This window comes from Pristiophorus japonicus, chromosome 1 (genome assembly GCF_044704955.1).
Source record: "Pristiophorus japonicus isolate sPriJap1 chromosome 1, sPriJap1.hap1, whole genome shotgun sequence".
Lineage (NCBI taxonomy): Eukaryota > Metazoa > Chordata > Chondrichthyes > Pristiophoridae > Pristiophorus > Pristiophorus japonicus.
In genome coordinates this window covers 295864558-295885702 of record NC_091977.1, presented here as the reverse complement: position 1 = coordinate 295885702, position 21145 = coordinate 295864558, and the positions used below count along the sequence as shown (strand labels likewise).

Sequence of the window (21145 nt, the reverse complement as noted above, 5' to 3'; positions counted from 1 at the left end):
CCGATGTTAGGGAAGTCCAGAACCAGGGGATACAGTCTAAGGATAAGGGATAAGCCATTTAGGACTGAGCTGAGGAGAAACTTCTTCACTCAGAGTTGTAAACCTGTGGAATTCTCTACCGCAGAGAGTTGTTGATGCCAGTTTGTTAGATCTATTCAAGAAGGAGTTGGATAAGGCCCTTATGGCTAAACGGATCAAGGGGTATGGAGAGAAGGCAGGAAAGGGGTACTGAGGTGAATGATCAGCCATGATCTTATTGAATGGTGGTGCAGGCTCGAAGGGCCGAATGGCCTACTCTTGCACCTATTTTCTATGTTTCTATGTTTCCCCTCCTCCACCCATTTCCCACAAACTTTTCTTGTGCTGTTTGCACACGGATGTGGAAGGGGCCAAGGATGGATCTGAGGGGGCCAAGAATGGATCTTTGGGGGTCCTGGAAGTGATGATGCGGGGTGGAGAGAGAGGCTGTTGCTTATGATGCTCGAGTTACGATTGGATAGGCAAGAGTGGAACCAAGTGAGGGCAGTCTCGAGGAGTGGATGTCGATAGTAGTCAAGAGAGAGGAGAGATGTTTATCCCATCAGTCATTGATGGATTGAAACTCGGTTCACCCTTGTACTAGATTGGGTTTCTCGCCCCTCTGAAACAAATTAAGATTTATAATTCACTGGTCTGAGAGGTGAGACATTGAGGGGAAGACAACTTTCATGCATGATTTCAAATCGTCTTTATATCTATATATTATATATATATATAATATATATCATCCTTGTTTACAAATCCCTCCATGGCCTCGCCCCTCCCTATCTCTGTAATCTCCTTCAGCCCCACAATCCCCAGAGATGTCTGCACTCCTCAAATTCTGCCCTCTTGAGCATCCCTGATTATAACTGCTCAACCATCAGTGGCTGTACCTTCAGCTGCCTCGGTCCCAAGCTCTGGAATTCCCTCCCTAAACTCTCCACCTCTCTTTCTCCTTTAAGTTGCTCCTTAAAACCTACCACTTTGACCAAGTCTGCTAACAAGCTGGGAGTGCACCTCCAGTACTCACGCCAGGAAAAGGAGTTAGGCCCTTTGCATATGCAAATAAAAGGCCTAACAACTGTTTAAGGCCCTCTCTGCTAGATCTGTTTGCCCTGAGGGAGCTGGTGGCTGCTGCACCCACGAAATCCAGGTCTAAGTGCACCCTAACACCCTAACAGCCTAACCTGACCACGACCAACAAAGTAAGTGTTTAAAATATATTTACTTGAATATGGAGCCGGAAGGAGCAGGAGTGTTCCTCCAGACCCAATATTCAAAGAATGTGTGCTGCTACCCCACATAGAATCATAGAAATTTACAGCACGGAATGAGCCCATTTCAGCCCATTGTGTCCTCGCCGGCCGACAGAGCTATCCAGTCTAATCCTACTTTCCAGGGTCAGGGTTTCTGCCTCTACCTCCCTTTCAAGGCAGTGAGTTCCAGACCCCCACCACCCTCTGGGTGAAAAATTCTCCCCTCAAATCCCCTCTGAACTTCCTACCAATTATTTTAAATCTATGCCCCCTTGTTGACAACTCTGCGAAGGGAAATAGGTCCTTCCTATCCACTCTATCTCGACCCCTCATAATTTTATACACCTCAATAAGGTCGTTCTTCAGCCTCCTCTGTACATTTCCCCGATCGTGGCCACTGCCTCGCCATCCCACACCCTCCACAATGGCTACCACTACCACCCCCAGCACGATCGCCGCTGGTGTCTTTTCAAAGAGCCATGTTATTTCATGGCGTTGCAGGAAAGTATGTGGTCAATGGACAACAGCATTGCCTTCTACTCCACAGCTGCAGGTAACACAGTCTCTTTTGAAATACAGGCGATAGCTGTTGGGAATTGCAGTTCCTCCTCCCCTCTCCATGCTGCTCTGCCAGGTGGGTTATGTGGATCTGAGTGCTGCTCATCCTCCTTCCATTGCTCCTTCTCTTCCTCATTTAAAGAGATCACCACATGTGCAAGACCATTTAGCTCGCCTTGAATCTAGCGTTGATCTATCTTTGTGTGCAGAATGATTTCTTGACATCGTTTAAATCCATGTTGTTTTCTCCTGCACTAGTGATCTTCCTTGTGGCCTTGTTCTGCACTGGCCTCAGCCCATCAGTTGCTCCCTCGTGCCTCAGTGAGCAACACGGTACAGTGGAGTCATGGTGTGGTCTGAGCAGCAGACGGCTCACAGCTTCCACTAACACCGAGGTCTGCACTTTCCTTATGAAAACCATCTGCTTCTGGGTGGTGGTCTGGCAAGTGAAGTGGACCACTCAGCCAAAACTCTGCACCAGAACTGGCCACCTCGATTTCTGCCATTATTTCCCATCCAAGACACCTTTGTGGCCCTGATCATTCAGCTGGTAGTGCACTGACTGGAATCAAATTAATGGGGGTGGGGGTGCAGGGGAGAATGGCTTAATGCACGTGCACAGGGTTACGATTCCAGAACACGGATTTGACCAGGAGTCACGTATATTTGTTGAAACTGGAGTTTCTGAGCAGTCACAGTTACTTTGTGAGAATGCCATCTATAGAAGCAGTAACTGCCATCTATTGTCAGTACAGAAGTGACAACAACTCTTGCAGACTCCTCCTAATGTCTGGCTGGTGGCTATATTGATCTCCTAGTCGGCCACAGTCACCAGATTCTTCCTCGCTTCGTGTCCTGCCTTCCTCATTGCATTGCAGATGTGGGTTCTGGATTCCTCTAATCGTCCCGTCATCAGCACCATGAGGGAAGAGATTGTCTCCACTGTCTGCCCGTGAGGCCAGTGCTCCTCAATCAGAGAGAGAGCGAGAGAGAGATCTGGGATTCACCCAGTCATCTTTGCTCAGTGCCGGCAATGCCGTCACCCTGAATGAATATATCTGAACTGTTTCTTGAGTAAACCAGATGCCATCTCAGAATGGATGGACCAGGGGCAGGGAGGGTCCTTCTGGAGGCTGCTCAAAGGCTTCTTTCTCCAGGCATTCATCACCTTTTTGAGGGATGCAATGGACGTGCACCATGAGGTTGTGCTGCTCTTCAGTATCACAGTGTTTCCCTGCACCTCGTCGTGAGCTGCCACTGTGAAGGCCTTACTGTGATTCTCTCACAACTTTGGCCCTTGCTCACCTGGAGATGGGTGGCAATCATAGAAACATAGACATAGAAACATAGAAAATAGGTGCAGGAGCAGGCCATTCAGCCCTTCTAGCCTGCACCGCCATTCAATGAGTTCATGGCTGAACATGAAACTTCAGTACCCCCTTCCTGCTTTCTCGCCATAACCCTTGATCCCCCGAGTAGTAAGGACTTCATCTAACTCCCTTTTGAATATATTTAGTGAATTGGCCTCAACTACTTTCTGTGGTAGAGAATTCCTCAGGTTCACCACTCTCTGGGTGAAGAAGTTTCTCCTCATCTCGGTCCTAAATGGCTTACCCCTTATCCTCAGACTGTGACCCCTGGTTCTGGACTTCCCCAACATTGGGAACATTCTTCCTGCATCTAACCTGTCTAAACCCGTCAGAATTTTAAACGTTTCTATGAGGTCCCCTCTCATTCTTCTGAACTCCAGTGAATACAAGCCCAGTTGATCCAGTCTTTCTTGATAGGTCAGTCCCGCCATCCCGGGAATCAGTCTGGTGAATCTTCGCTGCACTCCCTCAATAGCAAGAATGTCCTTCCTCAAGTTAGGAGACCAAAACTGTACACAATACTCCAGGTGTGGCCTCACCAAGGCCCTGTACAACTGTAGCAACACCTCCCTGCCCCTGTATTCAAATCCCCTCGCTATGAAGGCCAACATGCCATTTGCTTTCTTAACCGCCTGCTGTACCAAGGTACGAAGAGAACCCAGTGAGAATGGCCAGGCAGAGGAACGGCACAGCAGCTGCCTCCCTGGTTTAGGGCTGACCAAACGGATAAGTGGGTGAATGAAGTAACTGTAACGACTAGCCAGTCTGGCAAGCCAGGCCCAACTCTATAAGAGGGCCGAATAATGCCAGTTTGTGCTAGTTATACATGATCTACAAACTCTAATTCCAACAACTGCTGGGGGTGAGAGGCCTCCACATTGAGCAGTCCCCACCTCGCTTTGACTCTGAAAATCCTCCACCCAGGCCAACCCAACCCAGCAATTTACCTGTGGGCCCCTTCAAATATATGACCCCATGCACGGGCGATGCAGGATCATGCGGAGTACTGTAGCCATCTGAGGCTGAATTAGACAAATCCACAGCATTGACTATTTTACATAATTTGAGCTACAAAGCTGGTTTAGTGAAGCGCATTTCATTCAACGAGAAAGGGTGAGGGTGATGTAATGGCGAGTGACATCACTGGTGGAGGCGTAGCTTTCATCGTCAGCATCATAGGCAGTCCCTCGGAATCGAAGAGGACTTCCACTCTTAACATAAGTCCTTAGGTGGCTGAACAGTCCAGTACGAGAACCACAGTCCCTGTCACAGGTGGGACTGGTTTGCCACACGCTCTTTCCGCTGCCTGCGCTTGATTTCTGCATGCTCTCGGCGATGAGACTCGAGATGCTCACCGCCCTCCCTGATGCGCTTCCTCCACTTAGAGCAGTCTGACCAGGGACTCCCAGGTGTTAGTGGGGATGTTGGACTATATCAGGGGGGCTTTGAGGGTGTCCTTGTAAAGTTTCCTCTGCCCACCTTTGGCTCGTTTGCTGTGAAGGGGTTCTGAGTAGAGCGCTTGCTTTGGGAGTCTCATGTCTGGCATGCGAACAATGTGGCCTGCCCAGCGGAGCTGATCAAGTGTGATCAGTGCTTCAAATAAGGCATGTGTGGAAATGATATCATCGGGTAGCCTGGGGCATGCTCAGTGATGTCATTGGTGGCCCCGCACATGCTCAGAAGGATGACATTAAGGGTTGACTGGAAACCGAAAGTATCCATACTCACTAATCACTCCGTCAAACGCAACACTCTGGGAGAGAATTGTGGTGACTGGGGCATTGTGTATGCATCATGGATTGTTTTATTGTTTTCAGATTTATTGACGAGGAAGTGGCGGGGGAGGGAGTTGGGGTGTCACCATTAATATTACAAAATAAATAATGATACTGTATCCTAATTTCCGGATTTTGGACCATCTGATGATGGCACGTGTCACTTGTTGCACATCCCCTCCCCCCCCCCCCCCCCAACTGTGCTCTGCTCCCTCAAGACACCTGCTTTCCCACCCCCACCCCACCCCAGTGCTCTGCTCCCTCCGTACTCTGAATGGAGATTAATTGTTTTTACCCACTGAGTTGTTATGATCTGGAACGCACTGCCTGAAACGGTGGTGGAAGCAGATTCAATAATAACTTTCAAAAGGGTATTGGATATATATTTAATAAGGATAAATTTGCAAGTCTATGGGGAAAGAGCAGGAAGTGAGACTATTTGGATAGCTCTTTCAAACAGCAGCACGATGGCCCGAATGGCTTCCCGTGCCCTAATATTCTACGTCGATGACTGTGAATGAATTCATGATCAGGCTGGTCAAAAGCAAGGTTTTGGTTTGAAACAAGATTAACTATGAAGGAATGAGCAAGAATTGGGTTGGGAGAAATTATTTGTTGATAAATCTATAAATCAACAGTGGAATCTATTTAAAAAGGTAACTAATGGATTACAAAGCAATCATGTACGCGGAACAGCAAAAGGGGCTATTGTGGGGTGATCCAACCTCAGTCTGAGAGTGGTTTGCACCTGTATTAAAAGAAGGCAGCTTGTGTAAGGCAAAGAGCATGAATGAGGACTAGGAGCATTATAGAAAGTAGCAAAAAGAAAGCCAACAAAGTAATAAGGAAGGTAAAAAGGGAGTGTTTTATTTTTGGTTCTTGCCTCTGGACATTATTTTCACCTTTCTCATTGGTATCTCTTTCCATATTTCCAGTTCTGAGTTAACAAAATGTTGAGTTAATTTATGTACTGATGCTTAGCAGGGGTGGTGTAAGAAACGCACTGCATTCTGTTTAGCTTTTATATGTTCCCTCTTTAAGTGGTGGGGGGGAGGAGGAGATTTCCACTGATTATTGTGTATAGTGAAAGTGCATGTTTATGATTTCACTAAGTAGACATCTCCACCGCTCCAAATACTTTGCAGCAGGTCAGTTTATAACTTAGAAGCATAAAGTCATAGACGATTACGACACAGAAGGGGCCGTTCAGCCCATCGCTGCTGTGCTAGCTTTCCGAGAGAGCTATTAATTTAGGCCCATTCTGCTGTCTTTTCCCCCATACCCTTTAAAAATGTTTCTGTTTCAAGTATTTTTTCCAGTTCCTCTTTTTAAAAAGTTATGATGGTTTCATCTTCCACCACTGGTCATCCTGTTTAAATCAAGCGCACAAAACATTTGATGATCTGTCAAATGTATTGAAGGAACATCGCTGTTTAAAACCTTCAGTTAGCAAGGAACGTTTCATCAGACAAAACAGGAAGAGGGATTTATTCCAGGTTTTGATTGTGATTTTTTTGAAAGGAGCTATTGACACCAACACCAACAGCAATAACAACGTGCATTTGTCCAGCACCTGTAGCGTAGGAAAACATTCAAGGCACTTCACAGAAACGTTGACAGACAAGGTTTGACACCAAGCCAAAGAAAGAGATATTAGGAGGGATGACTAAAAGCTTGGTCAAAGAGGGTACTGAAGGAGGAGAGAGGGTTGAAGAGGCAGAGGGGTTTGGGGAGGGAATGAAGGGAATTAGGGACGTGGAAGAGGCCAGCGTTGAAGGAATGCATAGTTATTGGAGGGTTGTGGGGCTGGAGGAGGTTAAAGAGATAGGCAGGGGCGAGACCATGGAGGGATTTGAACACAATTTTAGAATGGAGGTGTTGGGGGAGTGGAAGCTGACGTAGGTCAGTGAGCACAGGGGTGATGGGTCAATAGGACTTGGTGCGAGTTAGGATACAGGCAGCAGAGTTTTGGATGAGCTGAAATTTTCGGAGGGTGAAGGATGGGAGGCCAGCCAGGAGAGCATTGGAATACAATTTGAAACAGTCGCATCTGGAGGTGAGAACAGCATAAATGAGGGTTTCGGCAGCAGATGGGCTGAGGCAGGATCGGAGACGGGCGATGTTACAGAGGTGGATGTAGCCAGTGTTTGTGATGGAGAGGAGATGGGGGCGGAGGGTCAGCTTGGGTCAAATAGGATGCTGTGGTTGCAAACAGCGGGCCCAAGTTTCGGCCTCAGTTGCTCCTGATTTTTTGGAGCATCTTAGAACGGAGTATCTTAGAAATTCAAATTCTCGCCATTTAGTTTGCTCCAGTTCTAGTCAGTTAGAACAGTTTCACTTTGGAACAGAATTCTTTTTTCAAAAGGGGGCCTGTTTTCAAAGTTTTGGCAGTGAAAACTTACTCCATACTAACTTAGAGTGGAGTAAGTGAAGATTTTTGTACGCTCGAAAAAACCTTGTCTACACTTTAGAAAATCAGGCGTAGGTTACAAATCAGGTAGGGAATGCTGAGGGGGGGGGTTTAAAGGGAAGTTTACAAACATTAAACACTTCAGTTTTACAAATAAAGAGCCATCATCAATAATAAATGATAAAAACTTCAATAAATCAATCAAAAAAAATTAATAAGAAATAATTTTTTTTTTTAAATCAATAAATAAAACATTTTCTACTTACCGACTGCAGCACCGGGAGCCCTCCAACAGCGTGCTGGGATGCCCCCGCAGTGTGTCTCTGTCAGTGTCTCTATCTCTCTGTCTGTCAGTGTCTGTGTTTCTGACAGCGAGGGGAGGAGGAGGGTAGAGGGAGAGAGGGGGGGCAGGGGGAGGGGAGAGAGGGGGGGCAGGGGGAGGGGAGGGAGGGAGGCAGAGGGGGGGAGGGGAGGGGGGGAGAGGAGAAGGGGGAGGGGGGGAGAGGAGAAGGGGGAGGGGGGGAGAGGAGAAGGGGGAGGGGGGGAGAGGAGAAGGGGAGGGGGGGGAGGAGGAGAAGGGAAAGGGGGGGAGAGGAGAAGGGGAAAGAGAAGGAGGAGAAGGGGAAAGGGGGGGAGAGGAGAAGGGGAAAGGGGGGGAGAGGAGAATGGGGGAAAGAGAAAGGGGGGAAAGGAGAAGGGAAGGGGGGAAAGAGAAGGGGGGGAAGGGAAAGGGGGGGAAAGGAGAAGGGGAGGGGGGAAAGGAGAAGGGGGAGGGAGGCTGAATTGGCCGGGCCCGGCCGGGCCCAAGACTTCGGGCAGGGCCCGACCCCAGCACCAGATTTACAGGTAGGTGGCATTGGGTCGGGTCGGGAGCGCGGGTCGGGTCGGGGGGAGCGCGGGTCGGGGTCGGGAGCGCGGGTCGGGTCGGAGGAGTTGAGGGAGATCAGTTTGGGTCGGGGGAGGGAGGGAGGGAAGGGGAGGGAGGGAGAGGGAGGTCAGGTCGAGTGGCGGGGGGGGAGCGGGAGTCGGGTCGGGAGGAAGCAGGAGCTGGGTGTGGGAGGTAGCCTTATGCATGCAGCCCCAGTGAGGCCATTCGGCCAGGGCTAGGGGCTGCATGCTTCGGGCCCCTTCCACACAGTTTTGGGTGCCTGGAGCTACTGCACATGCGCGCCCACTATAGCGCGCATGTGCAGAGGTCCCGGCACTGTTTTCAGCGCAGGGACCTAGCTCCGTCCCCCACAGCTCATGCTGCGCCGCGCCCGACTCAAGAGGACCAGCAGGGAGCCGGAGAATCTAAGTTTTTTTTAGGCGCATTTTGTGGCGCGAAAAACAGGCGTGCAGGTCGGCGCGGCCCAAAACTTGGGCCCAGTTTGTGCAGTCAGTTCAACACAATGCAGGAAAAAATTCTAGCGGGAGTTATTTTATCATTTTTAGAAGAGAAGCATTTGAGATTGCCCTTTAGTATGGAGGCTGCAGGTAAACACATAACAGAGCACAGCGCATGGGAACAGAACCCTGACTGGAGGGAATGTTTTGCAAGAGGATTCTTGTTTTTACAAAATGGTAACGTGATCAGATTAGACACAAATAGAAAGTGTTCCAGCTCAACGTCAAAATTTATAGCAAATCCTTGAGCAATGAGGATTGAAATGGAAAATAAAAAAGCAATATAGAATAAATTAAATTAAACCAGCAGCAATTAAAATAAATTAATTGTGGCAGAGTTTGCACAGCAGTAACATGCATTTGGAATTTGGGTGCCAGTCATAAATCTATGTTCCGCAACACACAATAATCAGTATTCAGCAAGGTTTTTAATTTAAAACACTTTTTTTGTGAGAGATGTCAGTACCGAGGAATGAAATTCTTCCCCTCCCTCTATCTCAGACACCCGGGAAGGGGGATGGGTGCACTTTGACCCCTGATCAGCAGAAAGCAGGCAATGGGAGCAGTTAAACTGGAGCGAGGAACTTGTTCTCTCGGTTCCTGGCCCGAACTGACCAACTGTAATTTTGTCGATGGGGTCCTTCTCTAAATATGAAGATCGGGCTCCGATGATGTCATTGGGGGCCAAATGCAATATTAACTGGAGTTGTTGGTGGGAGAGCAATGGTGGTTTATAACCTGACGCCAAAGCTGTCGGGAGCTGCATCCAGGCGCAGCTGAGGCCCAGCAAGGTAAAGCTTACCTGTGGGCCAGGAGGAGAAGGAGTGCTCCTCTGGATCCCACAAGGAAACCTTGGACCAAGCTGCTGCTCCTCCCTGACTGCAAAGGGGCCCGGACCCCCTCCTGTACATTTAACAGTGCTGGGGGCTGTTCTCTCGGGTCCCAGTGGAGGCCTTCAAGCTGATTTGGTCACTGTAATGTACTTGCTTCATGGGTTCTTTGCTTAAGCATTCATAGCAACACATTGCTATTAAGAACTCGTGGGTTTATTAACATAGGTTTAACAATCACACTACACATTACTAGTTCATCCACTTGGCTCACAATCGCATGCCTCATCATGAATGACCTAGACCCAACTGACTGGGGTTTTATTGAGTCTTGTGAACATCATGTGACTGGCTAAGCCACTCACAATCCAACAGCTCTACAAACCTGTGAGCATGCTCAGAGGTGCATACATTACAGTTGGGAAATCAGTAAATAACATGATAATGGGACCCCGCCTTTAAAATCGGTCGAGCCTTTGGGCTTTTGAAATCGGCTGAGCCCCCCTGCTACTACAGGCTGGCCACTTGCTAGGTCAGGTTCCCACCTGGAAGTTAATATCAACCACCCTCCACTCCCATCCCCCCAGTGTCCGCATCAAGCACTCCCAGGCCAGGCACAGAGTTAATCTATTTTCATTTTGCCTCAACATATTAAACCTCCGAAGAACACCACTACGGCACCAACGTTTTCGACATCAACCATCCTGTGGCTTCCCTTAGTGAGATTGTCATCTCGTGCTGAATTAGAGCCAGTTAGGTGCTGTAGACTTATGTCCACTAGATACCAGCTCAAGACTGTTCAAACTCATTTTATTATTGGACCGTAACAGCCAGCTAAGATTATAGCCCATGAGTGTGGGCAGGGTTTGGTCAATCTGGAACCATACTGTGTCACTCAGCAACTTTTATACTCATTTGCCATTTGGTGTTGCGACAACCCCTGTTTTATTCCAAGAGACTGCATGTAAAATTTTACAAGAGATACCTGTAGGATGTTGTGACTGATCCAGATAATTCAGACATCTGCAAAATGTGGAAGCTTTATTCAGTGTTTAAAACAGAAGTTTGATCTTTTCAATCATACAATGTTCTATTCAGTATCTGACATTCGCTGTTGATGTTAGAGACCTCCATGCATGTCCCTAGAAGGTTGTTGTAATCTTGGAAACATCGCCACCTGACAAAGTGATTTAAATTACAGTCTTGCCTTTGGTTAGTGAATTATTATAGAAACTTTGTTCCAAATTTGTTAAGCATAGGCAGTTCTTTGAACACTAAAACAAACTACTATGGATGCTGGAAATCTGAAATAGAAACACAAAATGCTGAAAATACTCAGCAGGGCAGGCAACATCTATGGAGATGCATAGGAAGGTGTCGTGGGAAGGGGAGCGAGTCTAGGGGGTAATGGAAGAATGGACCGAGGTGTCACTGTTGGAACAGTCCCTTTCAGAATGCTGAAAGGGGAGGTGGGGGAGGGGAAGATGTGTTTGGTGGTGGTATTATGCTGAATGTGGCAGAGGATGATCCATTGAATGTGGAGGCTGGTGGGATGGGAGGCAAGGACAGAGGGGACCCTTATCGTGGTTCTAGGAGAAGGGCAGAAGTGTGGGAAATGGGATGCACACAGTTGTGGGCCATATCAACCACAATGGAGGGGAGTCCTCGGTTGAAGAAAGAGGAAGACATATCTGAAGAACTGGTATGTAAGGTGTCCTCTTCAGAACAGATGTGACTGAGATAGAGAAACTGGGGAATAGAATAGAGTTCTTGCAGGAAGGGGGAATGGGAGGAAATGTAATCAAGGCAGCTGTGGCGGTCAGTGGGCTTATAGTCGATATTGGTTGGCAGCCTATCCCCAGAAATGATGATAGAGAAGTCGAGGAAGAGAAGGGAAGATGCTCCTTATAAAAGACCTATTTTACCAAGTGTTTGGTTGGGCATATACTCTTTGGAGTTTAGAAGACTGAGAGGTGATCTTATTGAAATGTATAAGATTCTGAAGAGGCTTGACAGGGTAGATGCAGAAAGAATGTTTCCTCTCTTGGAGGAGTCTAGAACTCGGCGGCATTGTCTCAGAATAAGGGGTCACCCATTTAAAACAGAAATGAGGAGGAATTTCTTCTCTCAAAGGGTCCTGAATCTTTTAAATTCTTTACCCCAGAGAGCAGTGGAGGCTGGGTTATTGAATATATTTAAGTTGGAGATAGACAGATTTTTGAAAGATAAGGAAGTATAGGATTATGGGGAGCGGGCGGGGAAGTGGAATTGAGGCCAGGATCGGATCAGCCATGATATTGCATGGCGGAGCAGGCTCGAGGAGCCAGATGGCTCCTATTGCTTATGTTCTTATGTTTGGTCACCTGTACTAATGTCTCCTTCTTTAGCACGGTGTCAATTTTTGTCTGGTTACACTCCTGGGAAGTGCTTTGGGGTATTTTTACTTTATTAAAGGCGCTATGTAAATGTAAATTGCTGTCGTTGTTTTGAGCCGGAGAAAGTGTTAGGGGTTCAAGGGGGGTTAAATTAAATTCTATACGGAGGGGACTGAACTCTTCAGTTCTTTATGGAGCATTGGCTTTCAAACTTTTCTGTGTGGAGGACCCCTGCAAATATTGACACTGTGTCAGGGGTCAATTTTCCTAATTTCAGGAAAATATTATCACGTACCCAAAGGAACGTGTTCTATAGCAATGCTATATTGCAGAAAATACAGTAACGTAGATAATGTGCAAGTAAATCAACTAATACAAGAGAAACAAGATATTGGATGACCTTGGGAATCTCCTTGTCGACTCCCTTGAGTCCAGGGAGCTCAGTTTGAAAACCTGTGCCTTTAGAAGTCGAGTTTATGCCTTCGGTATTGATCAAGATTAAAGAGCTATTTTCGCGGCCAGAAGCCTTTGGATGTTTTCTCACAAAGAATTACAAAGGAATTCACCTGAAATTTCCGCAGGGATTTTCTGGCAGGAGATTGGCAGAACTCCCGGAGAAATGACAAATAGCTGAGTACGGCTGTTTAGGATGTTCCTCGGGGGGGGTTCGGCTGATCTGCTGAAGATCCTCTTCAGAAATTCCAGGCAACTGTATCTAGCGACCACCAGGGTCAATTGCGAGACATCAATTCTCGTTATACTTGTCTCCATTTCTATCCTGTTCTACTGCCACTTAAAGATTGGGGAGGGAAGGGTAATTCTCAGAGAAGAAAGAAAGAAAGACTTGGATTTATATAGCTCCTTTCACAACCACTGGACATCTCGAAGCACTTTATAGCCAATGTAGTACTGTTAGAGTGTAGTCACTGTTGTAATGTGGGAAACGCGGCAGCCAATTTGCACACAGCAAGCTCCCACAAACAGCAATATGATACTGACCAGATAATCAGTTTTTTTGTTATGTTGATTGAGGGATAAATATTGGCTAGGACACCAGGGATAGCTCCCCTGCACTACTTCAAAATAGCACCATGGGATCTTTTACATCCACTTGAGAGAGCAGACAGGGGCCTCAGTTTAAATTCTCATCTGAAAGATGGCACCTCTGACAGTGCAGCACACCCTCAGCACTGGACTGGATTGTCAGTGTAGTTTTTTTTGTGCTAAAGTCCCTGGAGTGGGATATGAACCCACAATCTTCTGATTTCGAGGCGAGAGTGCTACCCACTGAGCCACAGAATGTGACAGTGAACAGATATGAAAGTGTCCAAGTCCAGGATGACCAAACTGCAGCCTAGTGGGCCACATGTGGGGATGTAGCATTTGAAGCCCAGGCACTGCAAGTCTCATTGACGCTTATATTTCTTATTTGTCGATTTGTCCTCTTTGGATTTTGTGGCCTGAGGGTTTGGACAAGGTTTTGGCACTTTTGCCTTGTTGCTAGCTAAACTCTAAATCAGAAAACCAAGCTCTGTTAGTGTCAGCCCAATCGAGATAAGAGCAAATTGCAATAGATACACGGATTAAAACTTTAGAAGTGCCCTTTGGACCTTCACGATATGGACTGTGGGGCCCCTGAAGGCAAAAAGCATGGACATCACTGGCCTAAGTGTTACATTTTCTAACAGCTCTGATTCTGAGTCAACAAAAAATGTGTTTTGTTTTTGTCTCGTCATTTTCCGGTCTTAAAAAAAAAAATTGTAGCAGTCACATCTGTCTGTGCCCACATGACTCATGCTAAGTAACTCCAGAATAATGATGCAAGATATTTACTCAACACGACAGGAAAGTTTCTTTTGAGGGTGTGTATGTTCTGTTCAAAGTTCAGTTTCGGCTGGGTTCAGGGTGGAAGAAAATTGACATGGTCATGTGAGCTGGTTTCAACTTAAATTGAAAATGATTGAAATTGGCTCCCAGAGCTTTGGCACAATTTACGGGCAAACTCCCTGTGTCAACACATTTACTTGTGAATTGCCTGCAAAACAACGCACCTTCTATCCGCACTTGGTATTTCATTGCTGGCATGTGTTCCGAAGCAGTCAGCGACTCTCAACCAGCCAACTTCATAAACTGTGGGGGAGGAAAGTCAGAGAGAAGGGTTATATATGCATTATTTTCAAGGAATTTCATAAAATTGCTATGCACTTCACAATCTACCAGTGGAAAAATATAGGTTGTTTAAACTTACCAAATTGCCCCTTACAAACTGGCTTCTGTAATGGCCTTTATTCGTTTATGGTTTTTCTATCAGAAAGGATATGCATGCACCTTTTGGATGTTGCCATTTTGCTTGGCTTGTTACTATGCAGTTTCCTTACTGTCTGTACATTGTGTTTCATAACATGTGCTATTGCCAAGCATCTGCTATCTATTTCTATTCACTTCATGTCGGGTTTGGTTGCAAGCCAGTATTCGTGTGTTAATTCCTGGAATTGTATTCTTTTCAAGTTAGTTCCAAATGTCCTTATTTAACAGATGCATTTTATCATATGATTATGCCTTGTGGATTGAGGATGTTTCAGTTGGCAATCAGTCCCTCTGGCTCGATGGATGAAAATTTGACCAATTAATGAAGTGGATTTAAATTGCTGCTAATTCACTAGTCACCTCTTGCCCCCCTGTTGCAGAGTATCTGAGACCCATACCCTGACTGCATCAACAGTCTCAGCAACGACAGAAACTCATTCTGTTCTGAAACATTTGAATTACAGCTTGGCTCAGTAGGTGCACTCTTGCCTCTCCTTCGCAAAGTAGTGGGTTCAAGCCGCACTTCAGAGATTTTTAAGCATGTAATCTAGGCTAACACTTCATTGAAGGACTGAGGGAATGCTGCATTGTTGGAGTTACTGTCTTTTGGGTGAGTTGTTAAACGGAATCCCGCTGTTCAGGTGGGTATAAAATGAATTGGCTGCAACACACTTGGGGATGCTCTGAAGACATGAAAGGCGCTATATAAATGCAAATTCTTTCTATCCTTTTACCTTATGCTCTCATTCTCGTTCGCTTTCTTTCACTCGTGCTCTCGAATTTGTGTGATTACACTCTCAATTTTGCTCATTCCATCTTGCTTTTTCTCTCGCTCTTTCTCACTTTCGCGCTCTCTTTCGCGCACTTTTTTTTTGCTCGGTCTTTTTAACGTTCTCCATTTCTGTTTCACTCTCACTTTTGCGATCTAACTACAGGTGCAGCGTCCAAAATCCAGAGTTCCGGAATCTGGACTCGCCAAACTCTGGGCCCCGCCGCCCTTCCCTCAGGGCCTTCTCACCGGCCCGGCCCAACACCACCTCTGCGACACTTCCTTGGTGGCGGGGCCTCGCCCGAACAGCTCCACCTCGCCGGGACCCCGCCCAAACACCTCCCTGGTGGCAGGGCCTCACCCGAACAGCTCCACCTCGCCGGGAGCCCGCCCAAACACCTCCCTGGTGGCAGGGCCTCACCCGAACAGCTCCACCTCGCCGGGAGCCCGCCCAAACACCTCCCTGGTGGCGGGGCCTCTCGCGAACAGCTCTACCTCGCCGGGAGCCCGCCCAAACACCTCCCTGGTGGCGGGGCCTCTCGCGAACAGCTCTACCTCGCCGGGAGCCCGCCCAAACACCTCCTTCGTGGCAGGGCCTCACCCGAATAGCTCCACATCGCCGGGAGCCCGCCCAAACACCTCCCTGGTGGCGGGGCCTCTCGCGAACAGCTCTACCTCGCCGGGAGCCCGCCCAAACACCTCCCTGGTGGCGGGGCCTCTCGCGAACAGCTCTACCTCGCCGGGAGCCCGCCCAAACACCTCCTTCGTGGCAGGGCCTCACCCGAATAGCTCCACATCGCCGGGACCCCGCCCAAACACCTCCCTGGTGGCGGGGCCTCTCGCGAACAGCTCTACCTCGCCGGGACCCCGCCCAAACACCTCCCTGGTGGCGGGGCCTCTCGCGAACAGCTCTACCTCGCCGGGAGCCCGCCCCTACACCTCCTTCGTGGCAGGGCCTCACCCGAACAGCTCTACCTCGCTGGGACCCCACCCGAACACCTCCTTCGTGGCGGGGCCTCTCCCAAACAGCTCTACCTCGCTGGGACCCCGCCCAAACACCTCCCTGGTGGCGGGGCCTCTCCCGAACAGCTCCACCTCGCCGGGACCCCGCCCAAACACCTCCTTCGTGGCAGGGCCTCACCCGAACAGCTCTACCTCGCCGGGACCCCACCCGAACACCTCCTTGGTGACGGGACCCCGCCCGAGCAGCTCCACCTCGATGGGGCCGGCAGCCCGAACACCTCCTTGGTGACGGGACCCCGCCCGAGCAGCTCCACCTCGATGGGGCCGGCAGCCCGAACACCTCCTTGGTGACGGGACCCCGCCCGAGCAGCTGCACCTCGACGGGGCCGGCAGCCCGAACACCTCCTTGGAGACGGGACCCCGCCCGAGCAGCTCCACCTCGATGGGGCCGGCAGCCCGAACACCTCCTTGGTGACGGGACCCCGCCCGAGCAGCTGCACCTCGACGGGGCCGGCAGCCCGAACACCTCCTTGGAGACGGGACCCCGCCCGAGCAGCTCCACCTCGATGGGGCCGGCAGCCCGAACACCTCCTTGGTGACGGGACCCCGCCCGAGCAGCTCCACCTCGATGGGGCCGGCAGCCCGAACACCTCCTTGGTGACGGGACCCCGCCCGAGCAGCTCCACCTCGATGGGGCCGGCAGCCCGAACACCTCCTTGGAAGACGGGACCCCGCCCGAGCAGCTCCACCTCGACGGGGCCGGCAGCCCGAACCGTGCCTCGGCGGGAGCCCCCCCCCCCCCAACTTTCTGATGTTGCGAAATCTGGAAATACCCAAACCTGGGCTCGGGTGTTTCCGGATTCGTGACATTAGAAAGACGTTCCAAAGTCCGGAAAAACGCAGAATCCGGAATGGCCTTAGTCCTGAGGGTTCCGGGACGCCGCACCTGTATCGCTGTCATGCTCTTTCTCTTGGTTTTGTTCTCACTTTGACGAGCACTCGCTCTCCGACGTTCGCATTCTCTATCTCTTTCCCACTTGTTTCGCACTTGCTTTCATTTTCTTTCGCTCTCCTTCATGCTCTTTTTTTTCTGCTCACTTTCATAAGAACGTAAGAACATAAGAAATAGGAACAGGAGTAGGCCATACAGCCCCTCGAGCCTGCTCCACCATTCAATAAGATCATGGCTGATCTGATCATGGACTCAGCTCCGCTTCCCCGCCCACTCCCCATAACCCCTTATTGTTTAAGAAATTGTCTATTTCTGTCTTAAATTTATTCAATGTCCCAGCTTCCACAGCTCTCCTGAGGCAGCGCATTCCAAAGATTTACAACCCTCTGAGAGAAGGAATTTCTCCTCATCTCTGTTTTAAATGGGCGGCCCCTTATTCTAAGATTATGCCCTCTTGTTCTAGTCTCCCCCATCAGTGGAAACATCCTCTCTGCATCCACCTTGTCAAGCCCCCTCATAATCTTGTACGTTTCGATAAGATCACCTCTCATTCTTCTGAATTCCAATGAGTAGAGGCCCAACCTACTCAACCTTTCCTCATAAGTCAACCCCCTCATCCCCGGAATCAACCTAGTGAACCTTCTCTGAACTGCCTCCAAAGCAAGTATATCCTTTTGTAAATATGGAAACCAAAACTGATTTTTTGTGTCCTCCTCACACATTGCTTTTCCTCCCATCGTTGTATCGTCAGCAAACTTGGCTACGTTACACTCAGTCCCTTCTTTCAAGTCATTAATATAGATTGTAAATAGTTGGGGTTCCAGCACTGATTCCTGCAGCACCCCACTAGTTACTGATTGCCAACCAGTGAATGAACCATTTATCCTGACTCTGTTAGATAGCCAATCCTCTATCCATGCCAATATATTACCCACAACCCCATGAACTTTTATCTTGTGCAGTAAACTTTTATGTGGCACCTTGTCAAATGCCTTCTGGAAGTCCAAATACACCACATCCACTGGTTTTCCTTCATCCACCCTGTTTGTTACATCCTCAAAGAACTCCAGCAAATTTGTCAAACATGACTTCCCCTTTATAAATCCATGCTGACTCTGCCTGACTGAATTTTGCTTTTCCAAATGTCCTGCTACTGCTTCTTTAATCATTGACTCCAACATTTTCCCAACCACAGATGTTAGGCTAACTGGTCTATAGTTTCCTGCTTTTTGTCTGCCTCCTTTTTTAAATACGGGCGTTACATTTGCAGTTTTCCAATCTGCTGGGACCTCCCCAGAATCCAGGGAATTTTGGTAAATTACAACCAATGCATCCACAATCCCTGCCGCTACTTCTCTTAAGACCCTAGGTTGCAAGCCATCAGGTCCAGGGGATTTATCTGCCTTTAGTCCCATTATTTTACTGATTACCACCTCCTTAGTGATTGTGATTGTGTTCAGTTCCTCCCCCCCTATAGCCCCTTGACTATCCACTGTTGGAATATTGTTAGTGTCCTCTACCATAAAGAATGATGCAAAATATTTGTTCAGAATTTCTGCCATTTCCATGTTCCCCATTACTAATTCCCCGGTCTCGTCCTCTAAGGGATCAACATTTACTTTAGCCACCCTTTTCCTTTTTTATATACCTATAGAAACTCTTGCTATCTGTTTTTATATTTTGCGCTAGTTTACTTTCATAGTCTATCTTCCCTTTCTTAATCATTTTTTTAGTCGTTCTTTGCTGGCTTTTAAAAGCTTCCCAGTCTTCTGTCCTCCCACTAGTTTTGGCCACTTTGTATGCCCTTGTTTTTAATTGGATACCATTCTTTAGTTCTTTAGCTAGCCATGGATGGCTATCTTTTCTCTTACACCCTTTCCTCCTCACTGGAATATATTTTTCTTGAGAGTTATGAAATATCTCCTTAAATGTACACCACTGTTCATAAACCATCATACACTTTAATCTATTTTCCCAGTCCACTTTAACCAACTCTGCCCTCATACCTTATAGTCTCCTTTATTTAAGCTTAGTACGCAGATTAGTGATCCAACTTTCTCGCCCTCCATCTGAATTTGAAATTCAACCATGCTATGATCACTCATTCCAAGGGGAACCTTTACTAGGAGATTGTTTATTAATCCTGTCTCATTACACAGGACCAGATCTAAGATAGCCTGCCCCCTGGTTGGTTACGTTACATACTGCTCAAGGAACCTGTCCCTTACGCACTCTATGAACTCTTCCTCAAGGCTGCCCTGAACAATTTGATTTGTCCAGTCAATATGGAGGTTAAAATCATCCATGATTATTGCTGTTCCCTTTTTACAAGCCCCCCACTATTTCCTGGTTTATGCTCCGATCAACAGAGTTGCTATTGTTAGGGGGCCTATAGACTTACGCCCACCAGTGACTTTTTCCCCTTATTGTTCCTTATCTCCACCCAAACTATTTCAACACCCTTATCATTTGAGCCAATATCGTTTCTTCCTATTGCAGTGATTCCATCCTTTAGCAATAGAGTTACCCCATCTCCTTTTCCTTTCTATCTGTCCTTCCTGCTTGCTCTCTTGTGCTTGCCATCTTTCTTTCGCAGGCTCGCTCAATGTTGCTCACAGACGTAATCTCTTGCCCGCTCTCGCCCTGGCCCCCACCCCCCCATCGATCTCGCCCCTCCCTCGACCTCGCCTCCCCCCTCACCTTCGACCTCACCCTTCGATCTCCTTTCTCCCTGTATTTTATCATCCTTGCTGGTTACATTGGATGTGCCCTACCTAATTCTTTATACACTGCAGGAAGAGAACCCCCAAAAAAAGATTTTTATGTGCTTATGGAAAAAGCCAATCAACCAGAAATGTGGTTTGGTGACCTGAAATATTGGTCCAAGTTAGCTATTTTCATCCGTGTTGCTAAACCAACTTGTTAACTTTGTATGTCTGGTTAACCGCATCAACATGGTGAGAGCTCTTTTCATGAAGCTGCTTGCTATCATCAAGAGGTTCTTGTTTCAATTGAAACAATTTCATAGCTGTCATACACCCTGCTAGCACCATCTAATAGTATAGGGAAATGTGAGCCATGAGAACTGTGACCCTCAAGGTTCCCCTGTGTATGAATCTCTCACACTATTAGCTAAGGCCCAGACGCAGGTCACTTGTCCGCCATCATAGCCAGGGAATGATACTCGAGACCTTGAATTGAGGAGCAAAAAGCTAATAAAAGGGATTTTAAAAACTAAACGTGACATTTAAAAAATATTTGGATTCCATTATTCCAATGTAAAAGCTGCGTGGGTGAGGGGAATATCCTTTTACATATTACTCAATTATGCCCCCTGACAAGTCACCCAAAGAGCAACACTGCTTTATCTCCAGAGGATAGACTGTCTTACACTCACAAGTTAGTAGAATAATATCAGTGGGGCAAAGAATTTAGAAATCAAATTTGCTTTTCTGTGCTTCCCCGATGACTGACTCAGCTGTACAAAGCAGAGAGGCTGAGACAGACGGAACAGAACGGACCTGGTTCGATCTGCATTCAGTGCCGAGTTGGCAGGTCTCTGTTTAGGTGCAGGTATTATTAAACCCGACTGGTTAAAGCACAGAGCAGCAATGTCCTGCGGTCGGTCCCCAGTCGATGCTGAGTTAAGTAATCTTCGCTGAGGCAGCGGCGTTATTGAACCTGACTGTCTATTGTATGCGACGACCTCCGAAAAGCTGTCACTGTAGTGTGTGCTACATGGATGTCTGCACATTGCATTGAAATATAACTTGTCAATTATTCTGCCAGTGTGGACCTAATCATTTTTTTCATCAATCAGCTCCAGTTGAGAAACTGGCAATTTGGAATCCTTATCCATACTACCAGTTCCCAATCCCACCTGGATGATAGCAAATTATCTTGCCACAAGTAGGATAGAACTTCAGAAATTAGTTTTCTGGTCACTTATTATACCTCTGCACATCTGGCTGGAGACCACCATTGTGAGCTGGACACTTACTTGCTCTCCTGGCTGGAGAATGGAATGGAGAAACATACATTATTTTTCCTAATCAAGGGGTATTCTACAGAGATGCGGAATAAAGGTATTCTGTTATTCTTAAAAGAAGCAAACTGACATGAATATTAAGTTTGCTAATAGCAGGATCTGTATAAATTTCTATTGGATTGTTT

The 21145-nt window shown here is 47.7% G+C and overlaps 1 protein-coding gene across 2 annotated transcripts in view; it reads left to right on the top strand.

Annotated features, from left to right (window-relative positions):
* LOC139271027 (sorting nexin-31-like) overlaps positions 1 to 21145 on the top strand; it is a 118989-nt gene that overhangs the window by 56990 nt on the left and 40854 nt on the right. The gene's annotated exons all lie outside the window — the stretch shown is intronic.